The 13,216-nt window shown below is 37.0% G+C and overlaps 1 protein-coding gene across 3 annotated transcripts in view; it reads right to left on the bottom strand.

The window, feature by feature from the left end:
* zfpm2a (zinc finger protein, FOG family member 2a) overlaps nucleotides 1–13,216 on the bottom strand; it is a 309,174-nt gene that overhangs the window by 204,082 nt on the left and 91,876 nt on the right.

The raw sequence follows: 13,216 nt of genomic DNA on the forward strand, positions 1-13,216 counted from the left end.
TTGACGGCAGCATCTCAGTGACCCTCAAACACAGCGGAACGGCCTTCACCATGCTCCTCAAACACACACTGGTCCATCCGGATGGGTTAATCTAAAGATCAAATTCTCTCGCCACGCTGCGTTTAAGCCAGTTAAGACGTGGTTCACTTCAAAGGCATGCAGTAAACATGGCCAAAAGGATCGCAGCTTCTTGCTTGCCTCTGCACACCCGGGCGAGAGGAGAGGGCCGCACTGCCCTACTTACTGCACATGAGGTCATTCTGACCTATTTTCCTGCAATGCAAGTTCCTGCTAGGGCTCAGCTTTTTTCATTCAGTCCGTCCTCCTCACTTCTCCTGCTAAAAAAGCGCCTCGCTATTTGTATTGTCAGGCCTCGAGAAGCTCCTTAGCATACTCATTGAGCATTACCATAAGGATAACAAAAGGCAATATCAACAGTTCCTTTCCAGTGTAGCGAGTTTGAGAAGGCAGAGAGATAACATTAAAGGCTCTACCTTGATCTCCGGCGAACATGTTAAGCCCTGTAACGAAACGTCTTGGAACTGTTTAATTACCGCTCAGGAAATGAAGCTACAAGATGATTCGTTAATTAAGCAGTGATTAAGGATTTTCTGCCTTCTATCTAACACCGTTCGCAATGCATTTTAAACACAATCGCCCAGGCAACCTCGCAGGGAACAAGTGTCACAGCCGCTTGATGAAGTTTCTTTCAGGAACACAGAGGGAGGGGATCCGCTGGGAAAACATTGCGCCATGCAGGTACAGAGCAACAGGAATGACCTGCATAAAATCAAGAACAGCGACGTGCAATGCAGTTTATGGCTTTTTTTTTTTTTTTTTGGAAGACAATAAATAATGGTGTGAAATGGGTTTAAATTGGTTTGAGGGAGTTAAAAAAAGCATTCAACGCATTCATGGTGTAAATACTCATGTGGTCAAAGGCATTCAAACAGCCACTAAAGACCATCTACTCTCCACTTACTGACACAAAACATCGTCATTAAAGGCAGTGTGTTAAATTACACCACAGGATTTTTCAGTTGTTTGTGTTTTAATATATTAGTATATTTTATATAAATAATTGCATTATTATTCCTATATTTAAAATATTATATTAAGTTTATCATTTAATCTTTCAGACAATGAGTCAATTTTTTTTAAATAAAGTAACCTCTGATGAGTGATTTCAACAAACGTGGTTCTCAAAGATGACCTACTTTTAAAATTAAAATGGAGAATTTTGCAGAAGATTTATTTTATTTTTTAACATTTTTTTGTTTAAATTTTATTTTAAAATGATATTATATTTTAAAATATAAAAATTCTTTTTTTTAAATTATTTTTATACATGCAATTTAGTGTCTTGTAAAAGGAGCTGGGCATATCATGGTTGTCCAAGACAAATTTCCCAGATATAGGACTATAAAGTATAATGAAAAAAGTATATATATATATATATATATATATATATATATATATATATATATATATATATATATATATATATATATATATATATATATATATATATATATATATATTWTTTTATTTATTTATTTATTTATTTATTTATTTTTTGATAAATAAATAAAACTGTATACATGGTAAAAAGCAATTTGCTTATTTCACTTAAAACCTCTTGAGTAAACCTCTTACCTTAAAGTTATTATGAACTTTGAACATAATTATTAAAAAAAATAAAAACAATTTCAAGTTGCATCAGCACATAGGTTTTATACCCCTTTTTAAGTTGCTTTTGTTGACATGTAGGCCAACAGGTCACTTAAGTAAAGTAACTAATCACCTTTTTTACAGTGTAAAAATATCATTTAACTAAATGGATAATCACAAACTATTGTTTTTACCGTTTCACTTCCAACACTAAAAAATGATTTCAAACTACTTATTTAAAATAAGCTGAAACAACACAATTCTTGAGTTTTTTAAGGAGACAACTTAACTGTTTTATGTTCAGTCCACTTTAATGTGAAAACACTAAAAAGTTAACTCAATTCATGTTGTCTCCACACAAATCGATTGTGTAACCTGGTATTTTTTTTTTACAGTGAAATGTAAACATAAGATTATTTAGTTTTAAAATAAAAGGGAGAATTTTGCAGAAAGTTTAGAAGTTTTATTTTATTTTTAATTTTTTTAAATTATATTTTAAATGTATACTCTATTTTTATTATTCTTTTTATATATGTAATTTACTGTGTTGTAATAGGATCTGGCCATGTCATGGTTGTCCAAGACAAATTTCCCAGAAATGGGACTACAAAATGAACCGCCAACTTATCCGGCACATGTTTTGTGCAGCAGATACCTTTCCAGCTGCAACCCATCTCTGGGAAACAACCATACACACTCATACACTATGAACAATTTAGCCTACCCAATACACCTGTACTACATATCTTTGGACTGTGGGGCAAACCGGAGCACCTGGAGGAAAACCCACGTGAACACAGGGAGAACATGCAAACTCCACACAGAAACGCTAACTGACCCAGATAAGGCTCGAACCAGCAACCTTCATGTTTCCCAGAAAACATTCATTTTCCTTCAGCTTAGTCCCTTTATTCATCAGGGGTCACCACAGCAGAATGAACCACCAACTTATCCAGCACATGTTTTATGCAGCGGATATCCTTCCAGCTGCAACCCAGTAACCCACTTACACACTCATTCACACACACCATGACCAATTTAGATTATACAATTCACCTACAGTGCATGTTTTTGGACTGTGGGGGTAACCGGAGAGAACTTACGCAAACAGGTGGAGAACATGCAAACTCCACACAGAAACGCCAACTGACCCAGTCTTTACTCAAACCAGCAACCTTCTTGCTGTGATGCGACAGTGCTAACCACTGAGCCACCGTGTCGCCCCAAATTGAAGTTTATATTAACATATTATTTTCTTTAATTATTATGATACAGATCAGGGCTATTTCCCACTATTTTAAAGGTCAGACACCTTGTTTTGATATCCATCAAAAGAAATCAACCGTTTACAGCAGGGGTCTCAAACTCGAGGCCAAAAAAAATAAATCCCATTGCACTTCTCATAAAGAGTAGGGGTGAACCCTGGTGTCCTGACCAAAGTCCCTCAATCAGCCTTCCTGATCATGGCCTCCCAATCATCCTCATCCATCGAATTGGCTCTATCACAGTCTCTCCACTCCACCTATAGTTGCTGTGTGGTGAGCGCACTGGCGCCGCTGTCCTGTGGCTGCCGTCACATCATCCAAGTGGATGCTACACACTGGTGGTGGTGTGGAGAGACCCCCCTCATGATTGTGAAACGCTTTGGGTGTACGGCCATACACAATAAATGCGCAATATAAATACACATTACATTACACCAAAATGCATCAATTATTGTAAAAAAAAAAGTGTGGTTACCCATCCACATCCTTTTATTTGCTTTCTTTACTTTCCTTCCTATAGTTTGCTTTGTACGCTCTTGCAAAAGTCATGCGAAATATCACACAAAAGTCTCAACAAAATAAAAGTGCAAGTGATCACAAGAGTTGCATTTGAATGTATGTTAACACCAGGTGTCAACGTTTATGGGGCTGACACTGAAAATACATGATAATACCAGATGGAAACAGGACCTCTGTCACACTCGCTTGCAACTTGTAAATACATTCATATACTAAGAAAACAGATGAATAGCATTGCCAGAAATGAGCTCAGGGCAAACATGCCACTGATATTCATCTCCGACATTCCCATTTGTAAACGTTTTCATTTAGCAGAGGCTTTCATCCAAAGTGACTCACAAATAAGAATTTTACTAGCAGAGACAATTAATCCAACTGAGAAACCAATGCATGCAGTACAATCATAGCAAGTAGTACAAGTTTGGGCTAGAGACCTGAATTGGCACTTTAAAAAAAAAATTTGTAACAGAGTCAGAATTATTAGCCCCCCTGAATTATTAGCCCCCTTGTTTATTATTTTTACCCAAGTTTGTTAATGTTTTAGGTTGCTGAAAGAATCATTTGCTCCTTTGTTTTGTCAGGCTTCACTTTTGTTTTTTTCACTCTCAAGTTCGTCTCTTTTCTGAAAGGATTGGATATCAGAGTGCTTCAATAATCATGCATACGTTATTAATATCAGCTCAAAAAGTTTGTCATTTCAAATATAATTGCACAGCGAGCGCAAGCAAGAAAGTGAAACCACTCACACTTTTAGATGGACTTGTAAAACAACAGCAGGACAGGAAGATTTTGTGCTTCTTGGCATTATGGCTGTTCATCAAGACGATGACAGGGTTTGTTTAAGCTTGGGTCAAACATGTGTCAGGATCCAGCCCTTACAGCCCTGTCACTCCTGTCTGTGTTTCATGTTTGTTTTGTTTATAAGCACATGGTTGTCTCTTTTGTTGTGCTGACCATGTGCTCCCCTTGTCCCGCCTCCTTGTTTTCCTATGCCTCGCCCCCTTGTTTAGCCCTTGTTTGTCTAATTATGTTCACCTGTTCCTTGTGCTCTCTACTCTTTTTATATAGAGTTCATTTTCCACTTGTCCTTGCCGGTTCGTCATACTATCTTTTGTGTGCTTGTCAATAATCTTGTTTTGTGCTTGACAGAGGTTTTTTTTTTTTTTATATAGTCTAGTTTTGTTTCGTTTGTTTAGCCTTAGTCTAGTACTAGTCTTTTTGATCTTTATCTCAAATTCCTTTATCCTTTTAATTCTGTTTATGTATTTTTCCTCTTTCAGCAAGGTTGCTGTCATTTTCATTTTTCAATTTCGAGTTTTCATTTTGACATTTTTGTAATCCTCTGTCCTAGTCTGGACCTAGTCTTTTGTTCGTTCTTTATTTTTTTGCTCTGGTTGTAGTGTTTTGCTTTTTGTTTTATTTCTAGCGATAGCTTATTTCTTTCGCCCTTTTGTTTTAATTTTTAGTAGTTTTCTTTAGTTCTTTATTTGTTTCATTTTATTTCTCGAGCTTCCCCCTCCTAAATATTTAAGATTTTTGTTCAGCTTTTTTTTTGCCTGTTCTTCAATCTAATTTTCTTGTCTCCCCAGCTGTCTAGTCCTGTTGTGTTGCTTGTCACTTGCCTCCCGAGTCTTCGCTGGTTGTGGATCCCCTTGATTTGATGTTCCATCTGTTTGCCACCCCTGTCCCAACCTGGAGGTTCGGCTATAGCTACTTTTTGACTGCATTGCCTGAAGTTTGAATTTTCCCCTTTCCCGACCAGTCTGTTTCAGCCACCAAAAGACACTCCCCTCTGTATCATCCTGAAATTTTGAGTCTCCTCCCCTCACCAGCCTGTTCTCCTGACATCACCCTTCACTGTTGTGTGGAGTGTCTGCCTTGCCTTGTTAACCTCCTGTAAATAAACCTTGTGTTCTCCTGTCTATTCTGCGTTTGGGTCCTCCTTGCCAACCTTGACACCATGGCTTGTTAAATGTATATAATATTACGGTGTAATGTCTTGACTGTGTTTTTAAAAATGGCGCTTCCTTCGTTTTCACTCTCCTGCTTCTGCGAGTGACATATCTCTGTAAACCAATAGCGTTGGGCCTATTGGTACCCTTTGCAAAGGGTGACCAAAAAGTGGTACGGTTTGCTTTTAGGTACCCTTTGACAGTGGAAACGGCCATAAAAGTGTACCGAACCGTACCATACAACTGGAAACGGGCCATTAGATACAAGTGACCAATAATGAACTGCTGAAAAATCACTCTGAATGCTGACTAGGAAGATACCTGCTTTGTAGACAACATCCTAGCTCACTAGAATTTAGAATACAGACAGGTGGGACAGACGTCATTTAGATTTAACAATATGAAAACAAATAGGATTGATAAGAGACTGATCTGAGAGCTAGGATGCCGTTCACATGTGTGTGCTCATTCCCGCATGCATATGTCTGGACATTAGGGTAGAGTTAGTGGGAAGTCGGCCAATCAGATGGCAGCTCCTCTGTTCTGTCTAATGGCAGTGACATGCATGCGGGTCAATAAGCTTATAGGCGATTTACACAAACAGCTCCCGCAGCAAGGTAGGCACAAAGTCATATTGGCTTTTCTCTTCCTCTCAGCATTGTTCTACCAAGGAAGCCCTTGAAAATGTCAATCTGGTGAGGGTGATTTTAAGGAGATCTGAGCTTTCTAATCCCAACGAACTGAAAGACGACAACAGAAAGAAAGAGAGAGAGATACAAAGATCTTACAGACAAATCTATTGTCTAGACTCTGAATGACACATAACTCCACAAAAAAAAGTCCATAGATTTCAGGATATTCGATGATTTGATAAGTTTTCATGATTTTTTTTTCAAATTTTTTTAATGCCAACCTTTTGCACAGATAATCAATTACTATGACAAATAAATCAATTAATTACTTAATTCTTAATCTTATTTAAGCAAAATAAAGGAAAAAAAAAACATTTAGCTGATTTTTTTTCCATTTCCCAGTGATGGGTTGCAGCCGGAAGGTCACCCGCTGCGTAAAACATATGCTGGAATAGTTGGCAGTTCATTCCGCTGTGGCGACCCCAGATTAATAAAGGGACAAAGCCGAAAAGAAAATTAATGAATTTCTTTTCCTCCTAAATCAACTTTTCACCTTAAGTTTTTTTCTCACTGAATATTCTGCAAAATAAAAATAAAAAAACTCTCAAATGCCATCTCACATCTCAAAAACATTGCAATATTTTGGATGCTTCTTTTCCAGTGAAGACTTGGAGAAACTTGTTCATGCTTTTATCACCAGTAGGGTGGATTACTGTAATCAGGGTTTCTGCGGGTTTTACTAAGTAAAATGTAAGACTTTTTAAGACATTTTTAAGACCATTAGGAAACAAATTTTAGACTAAACGCTAAGGAGTTATGTTTGCCCAATCAAAAAAAATTATTAGAATTTGATACATTTAATAATACAATGCTAATTCAATAGTAATACACTTAAATATTGTGTCAAAACAAGCAAGATCTAGTTGTAAACACGCTTTTTGTCAATATAAACGTAAAAAAAAATTAACAAATGTTTTAAATAATTGACAAATTGTAATAAACTAAATCTAAACACAACAGTTTGTCCAGGTCAGCGTCCTCAGCAGTAAATGCATGAGGAACTTCATTCATTCATTTTCTTGTCGGCTTAGTCCCTTTATTAATCCAGGGTCGCCACAGCGGAATGAACCGCCAACTTATCCAGCAAGTTTTATGCAGCGGATGCACTCGGAGGAAAAAAGGCAGGGAGAACATGCAAACTCCACACAAAAACGCCAACTAAGCCGAGGTTCGAACCAGCGGCCCAGCGACCTTCTTGCTGTGAGGCAACAGCCCTACCTACTGTGCCACTGCTGCGCCCGCATGAGGAACTTTTAAACAAATATTATTATGAGGAAAATAACTAAATCATTATGTTAAATATAGCTAAAAACTATATTTTGAAATAAATAAAAAGTTTTATTGAGATAGATTGTTGGTGATTGTATGGGTGTTAATGCCATATTGGGAAGCTATACCTGAACAGAGGAAAATTAAGACCTGTTTAAAAAGATTTAAGACCTACAACACAATATTTCAGTAAATTTAAGACTTTTTAAGGCTTAACATTTTGTTTTTGAGAATTAAGACATTTTAAGACTTTGTAAGACCTCCACGGACACTAGGGATGTAACGGTTCTCGGTAAAAAAATACGTATCGACCTGTTGTTCTCCCATGGTTCGGTGTGCGCCCTGTGATCCACGGTTCAGAATATGCATTATTAATATTGGCTTGTTAAAAAAAACAACTGCAACAAAGAAGTTCCTCCTTTGTATGCTTCCGATTACCTTTTACGCTCATTGCACGTGTGAAGACCAGTCCAATCACCTCCTAGTATGTAAATATGTTGTTGACATCACTTTTCCTCATGTGTCGGTGTGTGCATTTGGAGTTTCTCTGTGTTTTAGCTTGGCAAGTGAAGGAGATAAAGCGCAAACGTGCAGGTAAGGCCAAATCTCAGCGCATTACTGTCAGTGTTTCAACAGACACTTAATATAAACTCAGACAGACACAAAAACATAATGAATGCTGTTATTTGTTGTTGTTGCAAAGATAGCCTAGATCAGTGGGCACTAACAGGTGAATCAAGGTCCATGTCCAGACCCAGAAGCGTCCCATACGGACGCGGACATACAACAGAACGCAAGTTTCTGGAGGGCACATAGATCTGCAGAAGTGAGAGCAGATAAGAAGGAGCAAAGCCAGAAGTCGCTTTGTAGGCAAACATCAGAGCTTTGAATTTGATGCGAGCAGCAACTGGCAGCCAGTGCAAACGGATGAGCAGTGGAGTGACATTTGCTCTTTTAGGTTCATTAAAGACCACTCGTGCTGCTGCGTTCTGGAGCAGCTGAAGAGGCATGATAGAGTTAGCTGGATGCCCCACTAGTAGAGAGTTGCAGTAATCCAGTCTGGAGAGAACAAGAGCTTGAACAAGGAGTTGAGCTGCATGTTCAGATAAGAAGGGTCGGATCTTTCTGATGTTATAGAGTGCAAATCTGCACGATCGAGCAGTTCTAGAAATGTGGTCAGAGAGGTTTAGTTGGTCATCAATCGTTACTCCAAGGCTTTTCACCATTTTGAATGCAGTGAGACAGATCGCACTATTATGTCTTTCTTTTCTTTTACATTCTTTTATAACCTGTTTTAAATAATTTTTTATTTGCCTTTACTGTATTATACTTGTTTCTTTTATTCCTTAAGCACTCTGAATTACCATTGTGTATGAAATGTGCTATATAAACAAACTTGCCTTTCCTTAAAAAAATATTAGATCATGAAGTGAAATGTTATCCCACGCTACACCCACAGCACTCACACATGAAAAAATGTTTGGTATCTGCTTATCAAGAGCACACAAAAAAATAATAGTTTTCCTGTACAGCTGGAAGTGTCTGTTGTCAGTAATTTACCTTCATTCATGTGAGAAAAAGGAGAAAAACAGCTCCCGCTATTACACGACCAAAATTGCCTCGCTGAATTGTTTTCTAATAATAGGAACTTTTGAATTATGTGTGTTTTGAAGATAAAGTGCTAATTTTGTTACGCTTGGTGATGGGTGGCCACTTAGGAAGCCAATATTTCTCCTCCATTTAAAGCAGTGGTAATTGAGGACTTCATAAAGTGAACTGTCGTTAAATAAACAGATTTTTCAGTGTAAAACTAGACGCGGCAACACAAAAAACAAAGTAAGCCGTTTTGCATTTCTGCCCAATAATAATCTGAAGCTTTCAGAAGCTGATTACAAACAAAAAAAGAAAAAAAAAGATTCAAATGCCTCCAGTATGGACAAGAAAAAAGGGAAAATAACCCGGCGAAATCCCACCCAGCACCCCGGTGGAGTGTGTGATTAGTGGAAGGCCTCGCACTATCTCTTTAAAGGCCCATAAATTCCCCATCATTACAGGAACTGGCTGTGCTCTCTTCTGGCTGCTGCTGGCCTGCGTTATCTCCCCATGCGATGCCGTCTGGAGTATGTAGATCTGGCCTGGCTAGATTGTCATACTTAACAAACATTAATGAATGATTTCCTGCGCTGAGTCAAACAGGGCTAAAGGGATGCGTCTTTCATCTTATCGCTGCAAAAATGAGCATTTTCCCATATTCTCCGCGCTTTAGCATCAGCGTCGGGAGGAATGCATTGAAGAGATCGTTTTGCTGCATGCCGAAGATCCCGATTAGCCAGGAAACGGCACAAAGAATAGCGTAATTAATTCTACTGCGCACTGTTTACTGGGCTAGCATCGCAAGGCCACACAGATTCAAAAGATTTGTATGTAAGTGGCACCTTGCTACAGGCTGAAATGACTCATAATTATTCTCCGCAATGGTACAATCAGGTTTGAATGGACTCTCAATGCTGTTATTTAGATCAATTAATTCATATTGAACACGTTTATGCTGCGGCTTTCATAAGATCATGCGTTCACAAGGCCAACAGTACTGGATGTTGGTTCACAAATGCTCCAGAATGATCATTTACAAGAATGGAAAAAAAATAAAATACTTTTACTATATGGAGGCAAATCAGTCTCAAAAATAATATATTTACAAAATAAAATGTATGCAAAAATTTTTTTATTGGGGACAACTTAATTGTTTTATGTTTAATCCAGCTAACTTTTTAGATTTTAACTTATCAGATAATAGATTTGTGTTTGGACAACATGAAGGAATTCTGTGGAACCCTGCATTTTTTTTAGTGTACACTCAAAAAATTTTTTTGCTGCCTGTTAAAATTACTTATTTAGAATGCGCTTCTTGAATTTTTTTGGAGACAACTTATTTCTTATGGATCCAGATCAGTTTCAAAAATGATACATTTACAAAAAATGTATAAATCCACAGCACAACTCACATTTACAAAAAAGTTTGTAAATTCAAAACACGATTTAAAAATACAAAAAAACCAATTCGCAAATTCAGAACATGATTTAAAAATATGAAAATCCAATTTGTAAATTCAAATTCAAAACGCAAGTAAAAAATATGCAAATCCAATTCATAAATTTAAAAACACATAAAACCAACTCATAAATTCAAAACACAATTCAAAAATATGCTAATGTAATTCTTAAATTTAAAACATGTTTTAAAAATACACCAATCTATTTCATAAATTTCAAACATGAATCAAAAATACGTCAATCCAATAATACATTTAAAACATGATTCAAAAATACACAAAACCAATTCATAAATTTAAAACATGATTAAAAAAATATGCCATCCTAATTCATAAATTTAAAAACACGATTCAAAAATACACAAAACAAATTCAAAAATTTAAAACATGATTAAAAAATATGCCATCCTAATTCATAAATTTAAAAACACGATTCAAAAATACACAAAATCAATTCATAAATTTAAAACACAATTCAAAAATATGGCAATCCAATTCATAGTTTTAAAACACGAATCACAAATCTGCCAATCCAATTCATAATTTTAAAACACAATTCAAAATACACAAAACCAATGTATAAATTCAAAACATGATTCTAAAATACACAAAACCAATATGTACATTCAAAACACGATCCAAAAATATGCAAATCCAATTCATAAATTCAAAACACGATTCATAAATACACAAAACCATTTATTTGGCACAAATATTTGATTTTTACTTGTGAATTTACAAATTGTGTGTTTACAAATTGGATTTTGTAAATGTGAGTTGTGTTGTGAATGTATTCATTTTATTTTGTAAAGTTGTTTGTTTTTTTAGACTGATCTTGTTCCATACTTTATTGCTTTATGTTCAATCCACTTAAATTTGATAAGTTAACTTAATTGATTAGTGTTGGGACAACATGAATTGTGTGGAACCCAACATTTTTTACCATGTTGCAAGGTCAAATTTCACAATTTCTGTTAAACTAAAAATATATATAAAGCTCCAGCATTCTCACAATTATAGCAGTGAGTGTGACAGCAGCTTGTAAATTTCAGTTTGAAACTTGTTCACAAGCGTAACGCTCATAAATGTGAAATTGACCGTGAAAAAGAAGATGTTTGTGTGTGAGGGGGGCTTCAATTGTCAAGGAGACAACAAGGTTGTCTCTCTGGACTATCAGGGGTGCTTTTTTCCCTCTTTATTTCCCTCCATCTTCTCTTTCAAATAAGGAGTACCATCTCCGGTTTCATGTTTATTCACGTTTGTGCGCCCTATTCATCGGCGGGGACTTCATTTCACAGTGCGCTCTGCTGTTTCGAAACCATTTCGTATGAAGCCATTGACGGAAGCGTCTCAATCATTTCATGGTACATGAGCGCTCGGCGATGCCACTGAAGCCGAGACCCTCTCCAAACAGTTTAGGGTCGCGGCAGAGAGAGAAACCCCTCAGCTGTTTCAGGGTATTTGTTTCTACAGAGGCTACTGGGAATTGGAATGAGTGATGTGCAAAGAGTCGGCGCTTCAAAAAGATTCGCCGATCACAATGCACGATGGTTCTTGTGAACTCTTGATGTAAGCCACGTATCTTTTGTGCAGTGCTGTGATAGGTAATAGACCGCATCAACGTGAAGATATTGGTGTTGGACTCTGGCTTTCCAGTGTATTGAATAGTCATAGATGTTCAAGATAAATGGGAAAAGAAATGGAACAACACAAGCATAGAACATCAGAGAAACATAAAGCTACAAGGGTAAGCTATTTACTGAACGAATTATGAGGTTTTTTTTTTTTTGTGAATCTAGAGCTTATAAATATGGAACCAATTTTGTGGTTCAGTTAGGAACACAGAAGATGTTTCATGTTCTAGAACACACAACATCCTGCTAATATAGACATTAACACTGTAAGCCATGACATCGTCTTGCTTTTTACTACAAAGACGCCATTTTCACACGCACATAACATCATAAAAAATGTAAACCATAATGTTAGGTCTCCAGAAGAAACGGTGATGTAAACAAATAAATAACTATCCATAATTCAACACTCCTGTATCATTGGACAAAATGTGCCTTATGGGATGTTGTTCTGAGGACCCTTACCTTTCAAAATAGACCGTGAATGCGTGTATGTCTTGTTATAACGATGATAAGTATGTACATATCTAGTAAGCGTCTTCTGTACAACCAAAGAGCATAGAATCACCAAGAGGCGACACTCTAATGCGATTTGGTAAATGGCCACTAGATGGCGCGGCGGCCATTTTAAAATTCAAATTCCAATAGAATAACAGCATATTATAAGTCTGTAAAATAAACTATTAAAAGTGATGATTATTATGATAGTGAGTGTTATATTGTCGTCTTTCAGGTTGTATCTCAGCTTTAATGCACTTTAAAACTGAATTTAAAAAAAACAACGCAGCTGCTCGCCATCGCGACAGCAATAAGATCCAATAGACAGCCGATCGCTTGCACTCTAAAATTCCGGGGCTGTTGCTGAGCACCGCTGTTGCAATGGAACGTTCTATTGAGTGTCGCCTCTTGGTCATTCTAAGCTCTTTGGTACAACTTGCACAAATTTACAAATACATATTTTATAAGCTTCTCATTGAAAAACAACTAGCTACAACTGCTGTTTAAGGGTTGTAGCTTTATGCCTCATTCACACTAGCAGCGACTTTGTAGCTGCCTGTCACTCTGGGTGGCGACCTCCTGCAAACGCAGGTCTGTGTAGGTCAACAGCATGAAGAATACAACCGGTCTCTGAGCAAGCTGAGAGAAGATCACGTGAGCTCT

The sequence above is a fragment of the Danio rerio genome, chromosome 16 (assembly GCF_049306965.1).
Source record: "Danio rerio strain Tuebingen ecotype United States chromosome 16, GRCz12tu, whole genome shotgun sequence".
Classification (NCBI taxonomy): domain Eukaryota; kingdom Metazoa; phylum Chordata; class Actinopteri; order Cypriniformes; family Danionidae; genus Danio; species Danio rerio.